The sequence below is a fragment of the Tinamus guttatus genome, unplaced genomic scaffold, assembly GCF_059628265.1.
Source record: "Tinamus guttatus ecotype Peru unplaced genomic scaffold, ASM5962826v1 Tinamus_guttatus_pri_ptg000394l, whole genome shotgun sequence".
NCBI lineage: Eukaryota > Metazoa > Chordata > Aves > Tinamiformes > Tinamidae > Tinamus > Tinamus guttatus.
This window is the reverse complement of record NW_028288928.1, coordinates 1,050,153-1,067,312: the sequence shown is the minus strand read 5'-3', so window position 1 is coordinate 1,067,312 and position 17,160 is coordinate 1,050,153. Positions and strand designations below refer to the sequence as shown.

General features: G+C 42.3%; 1 protein-coding gene across 1 annotated transcript in view; it reads left to right on the top strand.

Moving 5' to 3' along the window:
- The first annotated feature begins 4,453 nt into the window (after positions 1-4,453).
- Positions 4,454-17,160, top strand: part of DGKH (diacylglycerol kinase eta) — a 141,741-nt gene continuing 129,034 nt past the window's right edge. The window contains exon 1 of the mRNA XM_088530944.1: positions 4,454-4,588. The gene's annotated coding sequence lies outside the window, so the exon portion shown is untranslated. The remainder of the gene's footprint in view (positions 4,589-17,160) is intronic.

Below are 17,160 nucleotides of genomic sequence, written 5' to 3'. Positions count from 1 at the left end.
GCTTTTGAATCTGTGCACAGCAATTACCTATGCAAATTGTCACAAGTCATTTGGAAGTGCTGTTCCTATGGCCATTCCGAGAAATAACTGATGGACCTCGCATTGCACCACAGATCCTTTTCCTTTTAGACTGTCAGGGTCGAATTTGTCTATCTAGGATATCAGACTTCCATAAAATCCTTTCCTTAATTCACAGCTCACTTTTGAATGGAAAACCTCTTACTAACTTAAGGAGGCCCTCAGTGATGTAATTAAGTAAGAGAGAGAAAACGTAAGGTTCATCAAAGAGGCACTCAATGACTTTATATTCAAAATATATCCAGTATGTGCCTTACAAAGTTCTGTACAATACTTTCATGTTTTATGTGACAGCTGAGTCCTGATTTTAGCTTTCCCTTGGAATGCATGGATGTGTCCGAATATATTTTCAGAGCAACTCTTTATTTTGGTAACAGATACCCTACACCGTTCTACACCTTTTCATGCTGCAGCATACGAAATGGTTTTGTAGCCTACAGGTTACAGGGTTGCTTCAGTTACTCCTTTAAACATAGCTACTGTCGTAATACTAGGGATTTAGTTACCCTCTTTAAAAGTGGTGTGCACACTTTTTGTTATATTCTGGCTTCCCCTTCGGTAAGTAAGGAAGCCAAGTAAAGAATAACGTAACTAACTGCAGAGGGAGTTCAGGCAGGCAGATCTGAAATTCATCTGCTCAGTGTGGTGACTCCAGTTAAAAACTATACTTGGTATCAGCCATCAGAATTAGGAATGATTCAGTATAATCTACTAAATATGAGGAATAATGCATTATTATCCTGACACATACCCCAGTATTTTGTCAGATCCCCTCAGAACAGCTTTCTGAGCTGGAGAGAAAAGTATTCCATCTCCCAGTCTAGAGAAAAAAAAAAAAGTATATATGCCTAATATTAAGGGAATCAATATTATCAGTGGAATCATTTATGATCCTGAAGTCAAATAATGCATTAAAAGTATAAATCGTAATCTCCAGGGCAGCTAGACTGCATGTGTATTTGGATTTTTTTTTTTGCATTGCATGTGCATTTTAGCAACATACATGCTATTACCAGCTCTGGAAGTGGTGCAGTTAAAACTTTCTCACAGTGCATATATTTACACAGCACTTAGTAATTCTTTGAATATAAAGGGCAGATCATCAGCTGATACCAATTGCCATAGCTCAAATGATGTCAGTAGAGCTGTTTTGTATCAGTTGAGAAGCTCCTTTTAAATGCCAGTGTTTCTTTGCTCTTTTTTTTTTCACCAGTCTTCCCTTGCTTTACTCAGGAAATTTAATCCAGTTATTAAGAAATATGAAATAGAATATGTTAAATGAAAGACATAAACACATTCAAATATTATAGGTATATTTAATGGCTGCCCATGGCCCCATATTGTTTAAGAGCCTGACATAGTGCCTGTAGAAATCCAGTATTTGTACTACAGTATTTCTAGTTATATTTACTAAGATGTGCTATACAATATGTCTTACATTGAGTCTGACATCAATCACTTGGGTAAATTTCAGCTGTGGGATAAAAATGATGGAACTCAAGTTGGTATTTAGGCAAAGTTTCACAGTTGTCTTGGGTAGTTTTACCTGTGTAAGGAATAAGGAACTAGTTATTTATCAATGCAGAATCAGTGGAAATGTTGCAATTTAAAATATATATATGTATATTTTCATAAGGACAATGTGTAATTTTATAGAAATAACTTTCTACACTAATATGAATGAATAGCTCAGATACTTGCGCTTGGTTTTCTCTGTTTTGAAGAACTCCACAAACATTAGCTGCCTGCAGATTTTAGACCGTATAATTTTACAAATTCCACTAAATATTTTGCAGAAACCATATGATCATGGAACTCGTGGGACATTTCCATTTTTTTTGCAGATTCGGGCTGTTACCACTAAAACCTGCACAGTGGGTGACACATGAACATTTCCAGTACTTTTGGTCACATTCTGAAGTTCCTTGAGACATCAAGAAAGAGAATTACTTTGAATCAAAGGGCTGGTATATTCCTTCCTGCACCTGCAGATATTCTCAACCTTTACCTGCTTAGGATGAAATTTACTGAAGGAAATCTGAGATATCTATACAGATCTCTCCACAAATCTAGAGTTACTCTGATTGCACTTAATGGCCATCAAATGTGACAAGAGGTGCTATATTTAAACCAAATTATTAACTTGTTTCTGTTTTCCAAGTGTATTCCCCAGCTTATGATATCACAGTGCTTTCACATTCAATGCTAAGCGGTCCAATGCTTTAAAAGAGTCAAGATGAAGTTTTAAATTAGCTCATACTAAAAGAAAGGTGAAACTGTCTCAAAAACAAACCAGATTAGTGTCTTTGATGATTTTGGAAATATACTTTAACCACTCACTGTTTGCAGGCTTATGGTCCAAGTATTTAAGGAACAAGCAACCAAATGATACTTTATTCAGAAATCCCCAAAGGTGCAAATTTAGGGTTGCCCACAGATTCAGTTCCAGGATGTTTTGAAGCTCAAGTGTACTAATCCCAAATTATATAGTCAAGTAATATGCACGCTGTGCCTTTACCCTTTGCTCTCTTCTTTCACCTCAGTTTTGAGCTGATTCTACGTGGGTAAGAAGTAAACCTCTACACACTTTGGAGCAGTTTCGCACAGAACTTTGCGCAGGATCCCTGTCCTGTGATACAGATACTAAATTGTCACATGCCTGTGCATGTGCATATTTTGAATATATTTTTTAATATCAGAACCAATTTAGTAGCATGAATAGCCTCAGTAACCTGTGTTGTTCGGCTCATGTTGTTTAATTCAGCTGAATTAAACAGAGGTAGAGATGCAGATATATTTAGCAGTAAGTGTTCCTCAGATCACAATCACTGTCCTTGTAATATATGTGAGGGCTGTAACATTAATTAGCAAACCCTGCCTTAACTCTAGGCAATATTTAGTTGTGTTTCACCTTCAAAAGCTCCCTTTCAAGTATTTGCAGTGAGCATGTGCTACTGTAATTAGCTCTTCTTGAAACTGAGGTGGAGAGGAGGAAAGAAGGATGGAAAGAACCGGTGCCCATAAGTTTCTGTCTTTCCTCTTAGCTGTGTCCTAAATTACTTCGCTGGGAGCATTATGTGCTTGATCTTGCTCAAGTATGATCGCAAGTTTTTCAAAAAGGGGAACTCGCTTTCAGAAGAATGAGACAACACGGAGTCATCCTTTAATTTCACAGTTAACCAAGAGGGACTATATGAGAACTTGATCTATTTTGAGACCTGATACTAACGATAGGATTTAGGGCCTGTTATTTTTCTAATGAGGAATGTAGGTAATCCCGTAAAATAGCCATTACAATATAACTGAATAGCAGGTATTCTACATACAGAAGGGTAGTAAAATCTCATTTTAAGAGTCTAGTGCAGTAACAGAGAATTAAGACACAAAACCTGCGAGGCTTTATGCAAGTATTTGTTTTTACCTACTATGAGTCCCAATGAGAGAGATGGGACACTTTGCAGTTTAGGAAATTAAGTTCATGGCAAAGTGTTTCTGGTGTTGGGTAGGTTGTACAGTATGATTTCTCTTTTACTTCCCTTAACTATTCTGCGTTTAGGTACTGTGGTGCTTCTATTAGCGTATTAGAGATTTCTCAGTTCCCTCTCTAGACATATAAATAGAATTGTGGGAACATAAGAAGCCGCAAGTATTGATTGCTTTCGTGTGTTTAATCCCGCGTATGCATCTACGATTCGTATATTTTATTACGTCTCGCTGTGATCCCAGTGCTTATTTTGAACACTGGCTCTGCACAAGCCGCAGCAATTTCCAAGTCCCACAATTTAAAACACGTGGTGACATTTCAAGAGCGGGTGAGCTGCCAGAGCTGGGATTAAAAGGGGAAAGTGCCGCTTTTTCTTTTTTAGGCAAAGGTAAAGGTTACTCTTGGGTAAGGAAATAATGAACGGGGAAATAATATTGAGAAAAGGGGAGGAAACAGCGGGAAAGCTTCCCTGGGATGTACCAAAGGGGTGTCGCATGGGAAGCTGCAAGGGTTGGGAGAGAGTGGGTGCAGTGGGACGGGCAACGCGTTCCAACGGCTTCAAACGCCCCTTTCCCGGGCGGCGCCCGCGTCCCGGGCCGCCACCTGCCGCCGCGGGGAGGCCGCGAGCCCGGGCGGGGGGCGCCGCGCTGGGCCCGGCCCGGCCCCCGGCGAGGGGCGGCGCCGGCGGAAGATGGCGGCCGGGCCGGGCCGCCCCGCCCGCGCGCGCCTCCCCCGCGCCCGCCCTCGCGCGCCGCCTCCTCCCCCGCGGGCCGGGGAGCGGCGGCGGCGGCGGCTGCCCGCGCTGAGCCGCGCTCGGGTGCGCTCTCTCGGCAGGACTCCGCGAAGATGGCCGGGGCCGAGGCGGGCGTGAGCGGCGCCGCCATCCAGCAGCCGCCGCCGCCGCAGCAGCCGCAGCAGCCGCAGCAGCCGACGGCGGCGGACGAGTCGTCGGACAGCGACGGGGAGCACGAGGGGCCCCAGAAACTCATCCGCAAAGTGTCCACGTCGGGGCAGATCCGCAGCAAGGTAAGAGGCGCCGCTGCCGCCCTGCCCGCCCCGCGCGCCCGCCGCATCCCGCCCGCATCCCGCTGCCGGCGGCGCGGCAGCTGCGCCGCTTCCTTCCTCCCGGGCAGCCGCCGCGCGCACATGTGTCCCCCGGGCCGGGCGGGCAGGAAGCCCCCGGGGCGGCGGGAGCCGGGCGGCCGCCCCGCCGCCGCCTCCTGCTCCCCGCCGGGCCGCGCGGGCAGCGGCGCCCTCGCCCTCCTCCTCCTCCGCGGGCCGCCCCGCCGTGCGCCCCGGGCCCCGGGCTCGCCGGCGTGCGGCAGCTCGCAGGGTTTCGTGGGAACGCGCGTGTTTTGGCCGCCTAAAGTCACCCGGCGGAGCTACTTTCTTAACTTTCTTTTTCTTCCTTTCTTCTTTTCTTTTTTTTTTTTCAAATGGAGGGTATCTTTTGCATCACGTTTATTTCCCCCCACCCGCAACACCGACTTTAACAAGGGCACTTCTAAAATGACGAGTCCTCACTTGCTTGCTGCATCCCCAAACTTTGCCCGGGCCGCCATCCCCGTCCCGAAGCCCCGCTCGGTCTCACCCAGCGCGGGCATCGCTGCCTTTCCCTGCGGGATCCCCCGTGGCTGTGGGGCTGCCCAGTGGGTCTCCGGCTGCGAGAGCCCCTCGTGCCAGCGAGGGTCCCTGCGCAGTGACAGCTCGCGGCTCGTCCCCACGCCACCCTCGAAGGGCCCCCGGCTTCATCCAGGGAGCAGCAGCGCTCATTTGGTGGTCGCGTTATCCCGTTTTACCTCTAAAGGTGGAAAGGCTTTTCCAAACTGTCATCATTTTTTTTTTTCGAGAAAGCTTCTAACCGTTTTGTGGTAAAATGGGATGACTTAATTCTGCGCTCGCACATGTTGGGCCTGGTGGAGAGATTATTAATAATATGCAAATACCTAAAATATCCAGCCTAAGATACGCAACTAATATAGAAATAGTACATATTACTGAAAATAGTCGCACACAGACTTCCTGCTTTAACACCATCTCTGTGTGGAGAGCTTTATAAGTGACAGAGCACGGCACTTTTCAACTGTACTAAAATGCCTCCAAGGATTCGTTCTCTGAAAGTTTCCTATTTATGTAAAGAGAATATGGGTGTTACGTGTGTTATTGAAACACTTTTGGGAGCATGAGATCCCAGCAAATTTTTATTGACTGTTACGGATTGGGATATTATATACGTGACAGCCCTAAGTGCATGCAAAATTGGGATCTTGTACATCTCTAAGAATGCTAGAAGTGATGCTTTTGTTTATCTTAGTTTGTGTCTTTAGTTCTATTTTTATGAATCAGATTTCTATAGGAACATTTGACTGCTGACAGAATTGCTTAGTACGTGTTCGTGAAGCATTGCTTTACTGGCTACAATTTACTATAATACGCAACGCGGAATATAAATAACTTTCCATTTAATTAAAAAGTGATATGTCTTTGTTGCAGATGAGACCTGCGTTAAATAATTCAGTAGCACTTTATTTTATAACTCGGGATGCATTATTTAGAAGCCGCTATATTTAGACAGACAACTCCCGTTTGGTTTCAGGGTGTTGCATGCTTGCTGCTGTGGTAGTTGGTGATCGGTGGTTACATGAAGCCGCCAGAGCAAGGAGCATCAGGGAGCTGCACTTGTACCCAGCGAGTCCCTTTCGCTCCAATTAGATTTGTTAAGCTTCGCTCACGTTGTGGATGTGTTCGGGGGCTAAGGTTTTAATTAAATGGATGAGGTTTGTCTTACAGCTAAGAATAGACTTTTGAAAGAAACCCAAACATGTATATTGCATTTATCATTGATGCTTGTGGGCCATTTAACACGGCGCTGTTTTTCTCCAGAGGTTGCTTATATACTTAGTTGAAACGTTTCGGCATCGTGGTATCGATTCCTTAGCTCAGAATTATGCCCCAAAGTGTCTGCGGGTAATTGTTTTTATTTTACTTAAGGAAGATGTTATTTTTAGATGTTTTGGTACAGTTGATCATTTGTGAAAGCCACCATATGGTGATTCCTTGCAGACGGAATCATTCAGTAGCGGATTTCTTTTTTTAAAAATGTGTTTATAGTAAAATTTAGCAAATGTACATATAAGAACAAAAGCTTTTCCCTGGCAGAAACATAGGTTTGTTGATTCCTAACACTTGTTGCGCTCATAGTGAGTTCTGAAGCCTTGCTCTCTTCTTTCAAACAACTTATTTCAAATTGTACTTTAATTATTTGGCTAAAGGGGTGGTGAAAAACAGAAGGGGAAAATGAAAAGAGGGAATAATGTGCTGGAAGATAAAATTACACAGAAGTTCATTGCTTGTTTATGATATGTTAATAACATACTTTCTTTTACTTACAATTTTGTAGTCAGTGTTAACGCCACTTGCGCATGTTGGATAGTTAACAACTTCTGCATATGGCTTTGTTGAATACAGTGCAACTAGTTTCACGGTAAATGGCTATAAAAATAGATGAATGATGGGGATGTTATTTTTAGTTTACATATAGTTATTACTCATTTTTTCAGAGTACTCTGAGGGCATGCCTGTGACAAAATATGGCAGTTACTAATTTCCCTAATACAGAAAACTTTAAGATCGACATATTTTGCTCTCTACAAAACCGAAGAGTAGAGAACAAAGGACTAAAGTATTCCTTGGGGGAACACTGTTTATATCTAGGAGCTGTTCATTCAAGTACCATACTTGTTTATAAAGTTATGCTGTGGCAGCAGTCATCTTTCAGGGAGCCAAGACTAAAATTAATTAGCTCTTCCCTGAGATTAAAGCCAACATCTTTAAATCTTATCCTGGAAGCTGGTGCCTTTGTGGAGCACATATGTGTTCCCTGGAGGAAATGCAACAGAATAAACAGGTGGCAAGGACCCTATGAAGTTTGAGCAGTTCTGAGCTGAAATCCCAGAGTGTTGAAACAATTCTTGACTTCATGACGCCTACTCACCCCCTAGTGAGACCTGAATATTTAGTACATAAGAAAACAGTGGTAAAAAGCATTTTGGAATATACTTCATATTTTCATGAGGGCTTTGGCAAACTGTAGTCAGTTTTGTAGCGGTATGTGTGATGATGTGCAAACAGTGTTATATGAGGGATTTAAATTGTGAAAAATACTGCTTGCATCTGCATTAAATTTGGCTTCTTAACTTTTCAGGGTGCTGGCTAAGATGAGCAGCATTGGGGCCTTCCTGGAATGAAACAGAGGATGGACTTGAGCTCCTTGGGGCTGCAGTCCCCAAACTCTGCCTGTCAGCAGCCAGGTTCCAGTTTCTTTAGTCACTGCAGTGCAGAGTGTGTTCCTTAAAGATGCCCTTGGTCCAGCTCTCCAGAACTGGAACCTGTCTAGAAGTGAAGCTTCAAATTAGGATTGACACTTTATTTATATATTTTCTGTTCCTTTTGGGGGCAAGCGCGAGAGTAATAAATGAAATGGTTCCTGGATACCTTGAAGTGCTTAGATGAGCACAGTTACAGTTCCTGCTCTTATCTTGAGTACTCTTCGCTAAAAATTGGGTATGAGTAGCAGTTGCATTGCTGACCTGGCTTCCTACATTAAAGGATCCATGTGCGGTTAATGGGCAAGCTCTGCTGGATGTGTATTTTATTCTCCAATCTGAGCTGGGGGATCTGGCCTCTGGTTATTTTTGGATAGAGCAGACATGCTGTGGCAGAAGGTACAGGAAATGCAAGAAAACAGGGAGTGTTTAGGGAGATAAATAAGCTTGAAACGTATCAGGGAGAATGCTTTTTTCCTTCGCTTCACCTCAAGTGGCTTTTGCTAATAACAAAATTACTGCAACGTGAGAGATTTTCTGAAACCCGGGTGTGTTACAATTAGTGGAGATGATAGGGTGTTGTTTAGTTAAATGGCAAGAGTTGTTACTAGAATTATCTTATCTAGGGTCTTAATATATTTTTTTAGATATCCTAAATCATTGTAGAGTAATAAAAGTAAATTAATTAAATTCCCACTGTGTTTTTATTGGCCTTGGTGGATAACACCAGCCATTTAGGAAACTGAGCCTTCAAAAAGTTTCTAAGCTCTTCCATATGGTGACGTTTCGCAGTGCCAAGTCCCAGTAGTCACTTCCTGTTTGTTTCTGGTATACATTTTTTCTCTGATTACTCGAGTTTGTTAATTCACCTAAACGTAAGGTGCTGTTGCTGGTAATAGTATTAGACTTGATGAACATTAGTCTGTGCAATGTAATCTGCTTTCCCGTGCTTGGTGATTTCTGATTTTCTTGGCTAACTAGTTGTCAACTCCTTTCTGATTAAATGAAAGATGATTTTTATGTACCAGAAATTCTCAAGAGAATGTTGTGGTGGCAAATTTAACTCTAATGTGGATTGTGGATGTGTGTTAGGACTATCTGCATGACCTCAAAGTGCATTATAATTTACAATTTATTTTGCAACTTTAGTAGCATATGCAGCGTCTCTAAACTTTATCACCCTGGTAACTCAGAGTGAGGCAGAACTAAGGTGACTAAATACAGAGAAATCATCCTCATTTTCTTGGCTTCTGACAGAAAAGATTTAAGGGTACCTGCAGGATTTGCAGATGTGCAGGGTATTCGCCTTCAATATTTAATCTTCACTCTACGTAATTTTCAGTCTACAATGAACTCAGTTGTATAGTGGATCTGCCACAGATCTGCCAATTTGAAAACAATTATTGAAATATTTGGGAACTTGTTCCAAGATCTCTGGCAAATCTGACTCCCTCCTCTCGTACCTACTTTTAAAGTGAAATATTCAGGCTCAGTTCATCAGTGTGTGCTACCAATATGTGCAGGAAAACATACACAGAGTCATGTATATAAAGTTTCCTATCTGTATATGTATTATTCATTTCTCTAGTTTGTCTGTAAGAAACAGGTGCGTTTTAGCATAACATCATGATGTGGTTCTTGCTTTTCATACTTGATGTAACTCTGCATAACAAGGCTGCATTAACGGAAAACTTCAGCTGAAGGCATGGTTGGTGTGGAAAGTTAAAAATGACTGAGCATGGGATGTAGAAGAGAGCAGGGTTAGGACGGAAAGAGTTACACTGTTTAAGGCATGGTGGTCATTACCACTCCAAAATCTGACACATGTTTGTGTAAAACTGAAATAAAATCTGCCAAGGCATTTTAGTGATGCATGTATTGGCAAAGCCTAAATTGCTAACTAATTAACAGAAAGGAGGAGCTTGCAATGTTTTTGGTAGGCATTTGCAAATGGGTCTTTTGAGAAAATAGTTGCTTTTGGTCTTTTTTTTTTTTTCCTTCTTTCTAGAATCTTTAAAGAAGTGATGCTACTTGTTCTGAAAAATAACATGAATAATGCTTTTTTTTCCCTGCCAGATGGTGAGTCTTGAATATGAAGAAAGACAAGATAATCACACTCTCATCTTTAATATAAGAAAATTTTATTTATTCTGTGTTTCCTTCTGAGGAGCTGGGGAATGCTTTCCTGGCAAAAATACCAGGTTAAACACATGGAGCTGGTTGTGTATTTTTGTTTTAAGAAGCACAAGAAGAGACAAAGTCAAGACTAAATGACAACCAGGAATCCCTTTTCTGACGTGTCTTATCTTGTGAATGTCATGTGCACAGTCCTGAAGACACATAACAGTTATGGCAGAGCTCAAGGAAGGACTATTTTACAGCTGGGTCTGTAACCATCTTGGGCTATATAGATAATTTGTGGACATTTTGAATTGCTTCCAGCAGCTACAGCAGAAACCAAGTCCCAAAACTACTGTATGACATTATGGGCTATCTGGGCTGTCCCAGTTAACTTGGATGTGGGTAACAACACACTGAATTTAAGTGATTTTCTGATTCAAGTAGTGATCTAACAAATAGGCAGGCCTTTATGTGAAGGGAAGTATTGAATCCTCTTGACTAGCAGAAGGTGGTGAACAGTTTAAACCTGTTCTGCTCTGAATTTCTTGCTCTGAAATTCTCTCTCTCAAAAAAGCTAAGTTTTATTTCATTTTGTTATTCCCATTTTCTTTGAACTCTGACCAGCTAAGCTTCTGGTAAGGGCTCTATAGGTCAACATATGTTGTCTGGAGACTTAAAAATCTAAGCTTAGCAAGAAGGTAACATGTAGTTGGGTATTTGTGTGTTGGCTCATTGAAAGTGAGAATGTCACCTGGAATTTTGGATATAGAAGAACACTTCTGTTTTAATTTTGATGTTGTGGATTTTTTTCCCTCTAATACAGTTAAAGCATGAGGGTGTAGAGTATTTTGTGAACATAGTTCTGAAGCTGACATTTGCAGAGAACAAGAGCAGTATTTTGTTCTGATGGGCCGTTCTGGTTTTGAGTGTTTTTTCTCCATAGTGTTCCTATTGTTTTTTTTGTAAGATAGGTGGATTATTGATAGCATGGTTAGTGTCGATCATTTTTTTCAGTTTAATAATTTGATACCTGGACCTTGTCTCTTACGAAGAAACACCCCTTCCTTTCACCTTTCTATTTGCTGCCTTCTTCTGTTACTGTTTTATCCTTTTCCCTCATGACTCTAAAAGTTGCATTCTCCAAAATCTTTTTTTGCAGACCTGAATTCAGGCTGCTAAATAACAGTGTAGTTACCATAAAACTGAGTTGAACACTAAGTTCAAGCCACAACCTGCAATTTGCAAGCAGTAGCAGGAAAAGCCTAGTTTGGGGGCATCCCTAACTTCCTCCACATCATAAAAAAGGGACCACCTTCTTCCTTATTATAAACGTTTTATTTATCACAATAAGCAAGCTTAACACTGACCCAAAATAGATATTTCATTGATATGCTTAAACTAAGAACACTGTGTTAGATGCTCTTTAAAATGAAATAAAAGATTTATTCTAGCAAAATATTTAAGCACATACTGAAACATTTCAGACGTCCTGTGCACTTTCATATGATTAATTACTTCTTAAAATTAAGCCGGAGCTTAAGTACTTGTTGGACGTAGGCCACAAGAATTTCAGACACAAAGTTACAACTTAGTTGACTTACAAAGCTTTTACCATCTATGAATTTTCCCGTTACGTTGCACAATTACGAACCAGCAGCAAACAATTTTTTTTTCCAGACAATTTTTTTTATTTGACTGATGTTCCTGTTGAAGAGTCTTTCGGCAGAAAGCCGTTTTGGTACGGGAAGCGTGATAACAAAACCCCAAGCTACTCTCGTGGGAGAGCTAACAGGACTGTGATGAAATCGCCACGGCTTTATACTTGATGAGAATTTATTTGTTTATTATATGGGCGGCCTGTGATTTATGACCGCACGAGCCATTCATTTCCTTGCCTTTCAATGTTTGGGTTCTGTAAATGGTGCGAGAGGGAGCTACATTATTGTCACTTAGCAACCTTAATAGATTTTTTTTTTTTTGAGCCTAAGTAGCTTTTTGCTGCCAGTTTCCCAGTGTATTTGCTGGGTAGGGAACAACAGCAGCCCCTCTGGGGGTAGTCCTGGGGGAGGACGTGCCCGTCAAATTCCCGGGAATTCCTAGACGCGCTTGCTGGCGCAAGCTGCCCCGGTGCCGCGTGGCAGCTCCGCCGTGGGTTCGTGCTGTGAAGGTCTGCAGAGGTTTTTCCTGCCCGTGGAGGTTTAAGCGGATCCGGGGGGCTGCCGCGCGGCACTGCTCAGTGACCGCCTGTCAGGTGGCAGCTTCAGTTGAGCGGCGGCGCTCGCCGGCGTCAGCTCGACGGCTGGTGGTCCTTATGGCTCTGCGAGGCTCGGAGAAGCGCCGAGGACGGAGTCTCGCCAGGGCTGGCTGCAAGCGGCGCCTCTCTGGGTCCGTCAACGCTCTTCCCTTCAGCCAGCAGCTCCTGCAATAACCCGCATGAAGGCAGGAGCTGCCCAAGACCAACGTTTTTTTCCCTGATTTTCAGCTCCTGTTATATATATATAAATATATATAACATATATATATATATTTGCCTGCTTCACATGAAGTTTCTTTGAATTACTTTACTGACAGGCGCTGAACGGGCTCTGCCTCAAGCTTTGTGTTTTAAATAAGTGTGGAAGAGACGGTGCACAAAGGGTAAAGGAAGGGACTGTGGTGAGTCAGGCTCCCGTGAGTGAAAGAATATGGTGCTGTTATTGGTGTATACAGTAATTCTTTCTGCTGTGTATTAACGTGGTGTATTTATAACATGTGGATTCTGCCAGGGAAAAGCTGCTGAGAGGGTGCGGGTGAGCAAATGGAGTGCAGGGAGCAACCATCGGCAGTGGAGGGCTAATATAAGTGACTGACTTGGGCTAGAGATGAAGAGCAAACAGTTCTGATTAAACCAGAGCTTTTAAGGAAATAAAAAATATTTTTATCGTTTACACAGCTTCTCATTAAAGGCAAAATAAACAGGGATAACCTTCAGAGCCATGAGACCTAAAGTTCTCTCTGATGTTGTTAAACTTGATTTTCTTTCCCCTGAGCAATGAAATTGCCTAAGCAAACTTTGTGTATAATATAGAAGTCTGCCTTATAATGCTTTTGAATGTAAGAGAGCTTCTTCACAGAGCTCTGTTAGTGGCTGCTTGCTCTTTTTTGTTATAAATGAATGCAGGGATAACATGTATATTTGCATGCTGCTTCTTGCCCGCTTCTGCGTCAACCTCTATGAGGTAAAGTAAGGATTTGGGTTTTTCTCCTGAAGTGCATCCATTGTTGTTTTTTTTATTTATTTATTTTAGTGCATTATGCTATTAATGGAGAATGTGCCTCAAAGCTGTGTGCAGGGAAGATCAATTTTGTACCTCCCACGCTCTGCTGCTTAGGCCACTGGTCTCCAGTCTTTTCTGATCCACTGGCAGCTGGAAGCTGCACAAATGTGGAAGCTGCACAAATTCAAAACCAGTTAAACAAGTCAGGGTCTGTGTTTGTATCTCCTGTACTAGATTACAAACTTTTTCCCTTGCCCCACTGGCTTATTGTATATAATAAGTTAAAAACACATTAAAAGAATCTTCCAAGGTCGAGTTCTGTGTCTATGTTCAATACTGCTGTGCAAAACTGTGTTTTCCTGCTTCAGCATTTCAAACAAGAAAATACTAATAAGTACAGGACTTCTGATGAGCTTTTGCCAGACGCAAGCGTTAAACGTGCTGGAAATATCAAGGTATATATGCTGAAAATGCCACCAGCACTTGCATTGTGTTACATTGGTGTTACTGAGTAAAAGTGATTGTAGAAAATAGCTTTGGATGGTGAAGGAGTATACACTCCTTGTTACGAGTTCTAAGATTAGGAATCATAGAATCACAGAATGCTTAGGGTTGGAAGGGACCTCTAGAGATCATCTAGTCCAACCCCCCTGCACACGCAGGGTCACCTAGAGCACGTGGCACAGGGTGGCATCCAAGCGGGTTTTGAAGATGTCCAGAGAAGGAGACTCCACAACCTCTCTGGGCAGCCTGTTCCAGTGCTCTGTCACCCTCACTGTTAAGAAATTTTTCCTTAAGTTCCTATGGAATTTTTGGTGTTTCAGTTTCCGGCCATTTCCTCTAGTCCTATCAGTGGCCACCAGTGAAAAGAGGCCAGCACCGTCCTCTGCACTCCCTCCCTTGAGGTACTTATAGACACTGATCAGGTCCCCTCTCAGCCTTCTCTTCTCCAGGCTGAACAGGCCCAGCTCCCTCAGTCTCTCCTCATAGGGCAGATGTTCCAGGCCCCTGATCATCCTTGTAGCCCTGCGCTGGACTCTCTCCAGCAGCTCCACATCCCTCTTGTACTGTGGAGCCCAGAACTGGACACAGTACTCCAGATGCGGCCTCACCAGAAGGAAGATTCTGTGCATGTGTGTATGCCTGCATATCAATATCTATTTCCTTTTTTTTTTTTTTCTTTTTCTAATGTCCATTTTTCACTTGGTACATGAATCCACCATTGACACGAGAGCTGTGGGGTGGAGGGGGTGGAAGTTATGTCATAGGTTGTCCTATGACATAACATATCCCCATCCCTTGTCAGGGGAGGTGTAGCCAGCAGCTTGGCCAAGGGCTCTGATTTCAGATGATGCTTTGAGCCTGTGACAGACCTGTGCCCTGGCAGGCAGCTCACAGCGAGGAGCTGGAAGTGACTGGCAAATCTGACGTTTTCCATGTGATTTGAAAAATTAAAAAAAAATCACAGCCAGGCAAAGAAGCAAATAAGCTTCTGCTCAATTTTATGCCAGGGATGATTGTACCTTTTCTTTGAAATATACTCTAGAGTTATTTATAGCTACTCTGCAGTTTAAATTGCTGCGTGGGGTGTAGGAGGGCATAGAGAGGGGCTTTCTGTAGGAAAATGGGAATTGTTACAGAATCATAATAATAATTCGGGTTGGAAGGGACTACTGGAGGTCATGGGATCCCACCCACACGCTCAAAGCAGGGAAAATTTTTGAAAAGCAACATGAGGTTGTGCAGTGCCTTGGCCTTGTGAATGACTTGGGCTTTGCTGGATGTGATTTGTCAACTCTCTCAAATGAGCTATTCTCTGTTTCCCTTTACACAGCTGTAGCCCTGGCTGATCTGCCGTAAGACTGTGTGCTGCTGCAGCTGAAATGTGGAAGTTGGAATTCTGAGACACTTTGGGGAACTAAACTCCTCTATTCCAAAAGAAAATTGCAAGAACTTAAATTTATTTGTTTTCTTTTGGTTTTGGTGTCATTCTATATCACTTTTGACCTGGATTTTTGAGGAGGATGCAGAGAATTACTGTTGAGGGGGGCTGGCAGGTCTGCACTGTGATCACAGATGCTCCGCAGGGTTGTAGTATTGCTCTCTTAACAACACTTGTAATAGAATTTTTGTTCTCTAGATAGCTACACAATGTACAAAATGATTATTCATCCAATAGGTATAAATAAGGAAAAATGTTCTAACATGTTACATGTAATGGTGGCTTTTGTTTTAATTGCAAAACAACGTTATTTTTACATGGAAAGGTTGAAAATCACTAGTGATATCTTGTTAACAGTGTAATAGGCTGACTTTTTTCTTTTGCATCTGACTGAATTTGCAATTAGTTTTTACCCTAGGGAACAGAGCTTCTTTGCATGCTATCTGAGAATTTCTTATTTTCTGATTTATCTATTTATGTAGTGCATTGTGTATAGCTTGGCTATACAGATGAATTTTTTTAGGTTTAAAATTTGGGAAGAGCAGTGCTGAGCATGAAACCTGAAGTTCAGGCAGCTCCCTCACGAAGTTCAGAGTTGTGCCTATTATAGAAGCTCTGTTTATATTATTCCATTTGAGAACTTCATAGCACGTCTTTTACAGCGATCTCCTTTTATAAATTGGCTACCCAAACTAATTCTAAACTGAAATAAGAATATAGTTGTGGTATTTTTTTTTCTTTACTTGAAATGAATGTATAGTGAAAGCCCATTTAAGAGTGTTCATGAATAAATCCTTCATCATTGTAGTCTCTCTTGGCAACCTGTGCCGGGTTTATTGCACATAGGCACGCAGCTGCCTGAGCATTGGTGGGAGGTTTTTATCTTCTTTGTTATTTCCCCAAGTTGCGCAGAGAAAAGTACAGTTGGAAATGTCAACATCCTGGGATTTGGACAATGGGGATGGATAAGCTTTTAGTGTTCCTAAAAGCTTCTCGGGAAAACACAGAAGGTGTAGGAAGGGCAGCCTGTCCCTTTTGCTGGTGCAGTTTAAATGAGTTACGGTGTAACGTGGGAGACAGCTTCCTTCCAAGGCTGGGTCAAAGCACAGGTAGAAGGTTGTGTGCAAGCAGTGAAATAACTAGGGAACAGCTTTTGGTGCAGTGTCTCGCAGTCCTGGGACCACACGTGACAGTAGCTGCTTACCTTGGCTGTCTGTGACATATATGGGATGTGTGTGTTTTTTGTTTTGTTTGTTTTGTTTTCCAATGAATAGTGTTTTTTCTGGACAGAGGACCAGGACTAGTTGAAGCAGTAGCATAAAATAAGGAGTATCATTGGAGTAGGAGTTGAGGTTATGTATGTTTTATTGTTGTGCACACCTAGCCCTCTTTGTTCCCGATAAGCAAGTGAAGGAGGTTTAAAATGAGGAGTTTTATCACAAAAATAATCAAGACATGGGTGCCTGTGCAATGTGCTTGCTGCTGCCTCTCTGTGCCTAAAATGTCCATGGGGCAGACTGGTCGATAGGTGATCTGTGGGGCTACATCTGCAGCACGGTATTGGACACTGCCTGCTGAGATGGCATTTCTCCCAGAAGTTAGTCTGTGTGACCGGTTGATGCCTATGGGACATGCTTCAGTTCTGGGGGTGGATCTGAAATGGGAAGATGTTCAGCCTATAAATCCTTCATTATTTCTTATAATCTGTAGCTCCTGAGGCACTGGAGGTTTTGTTTTTCTTACTTCTCCTCTGGTGAGTCCCTACCCATGAATCCATGATGTTGTTTCAGTTAAAAGTATATTTTAATTGCTACTATCAGAGCAAAAATAGTCAAACATGATTGCCTGTCTTAGAAATCCAGCTGAAATATTTGGTCTCAGTGGTGTTACAAGCCTTGTATGTTTTCTGAGAACGATAAGAATTTATTTTAATTTAAAGCACTTTATTCCCTG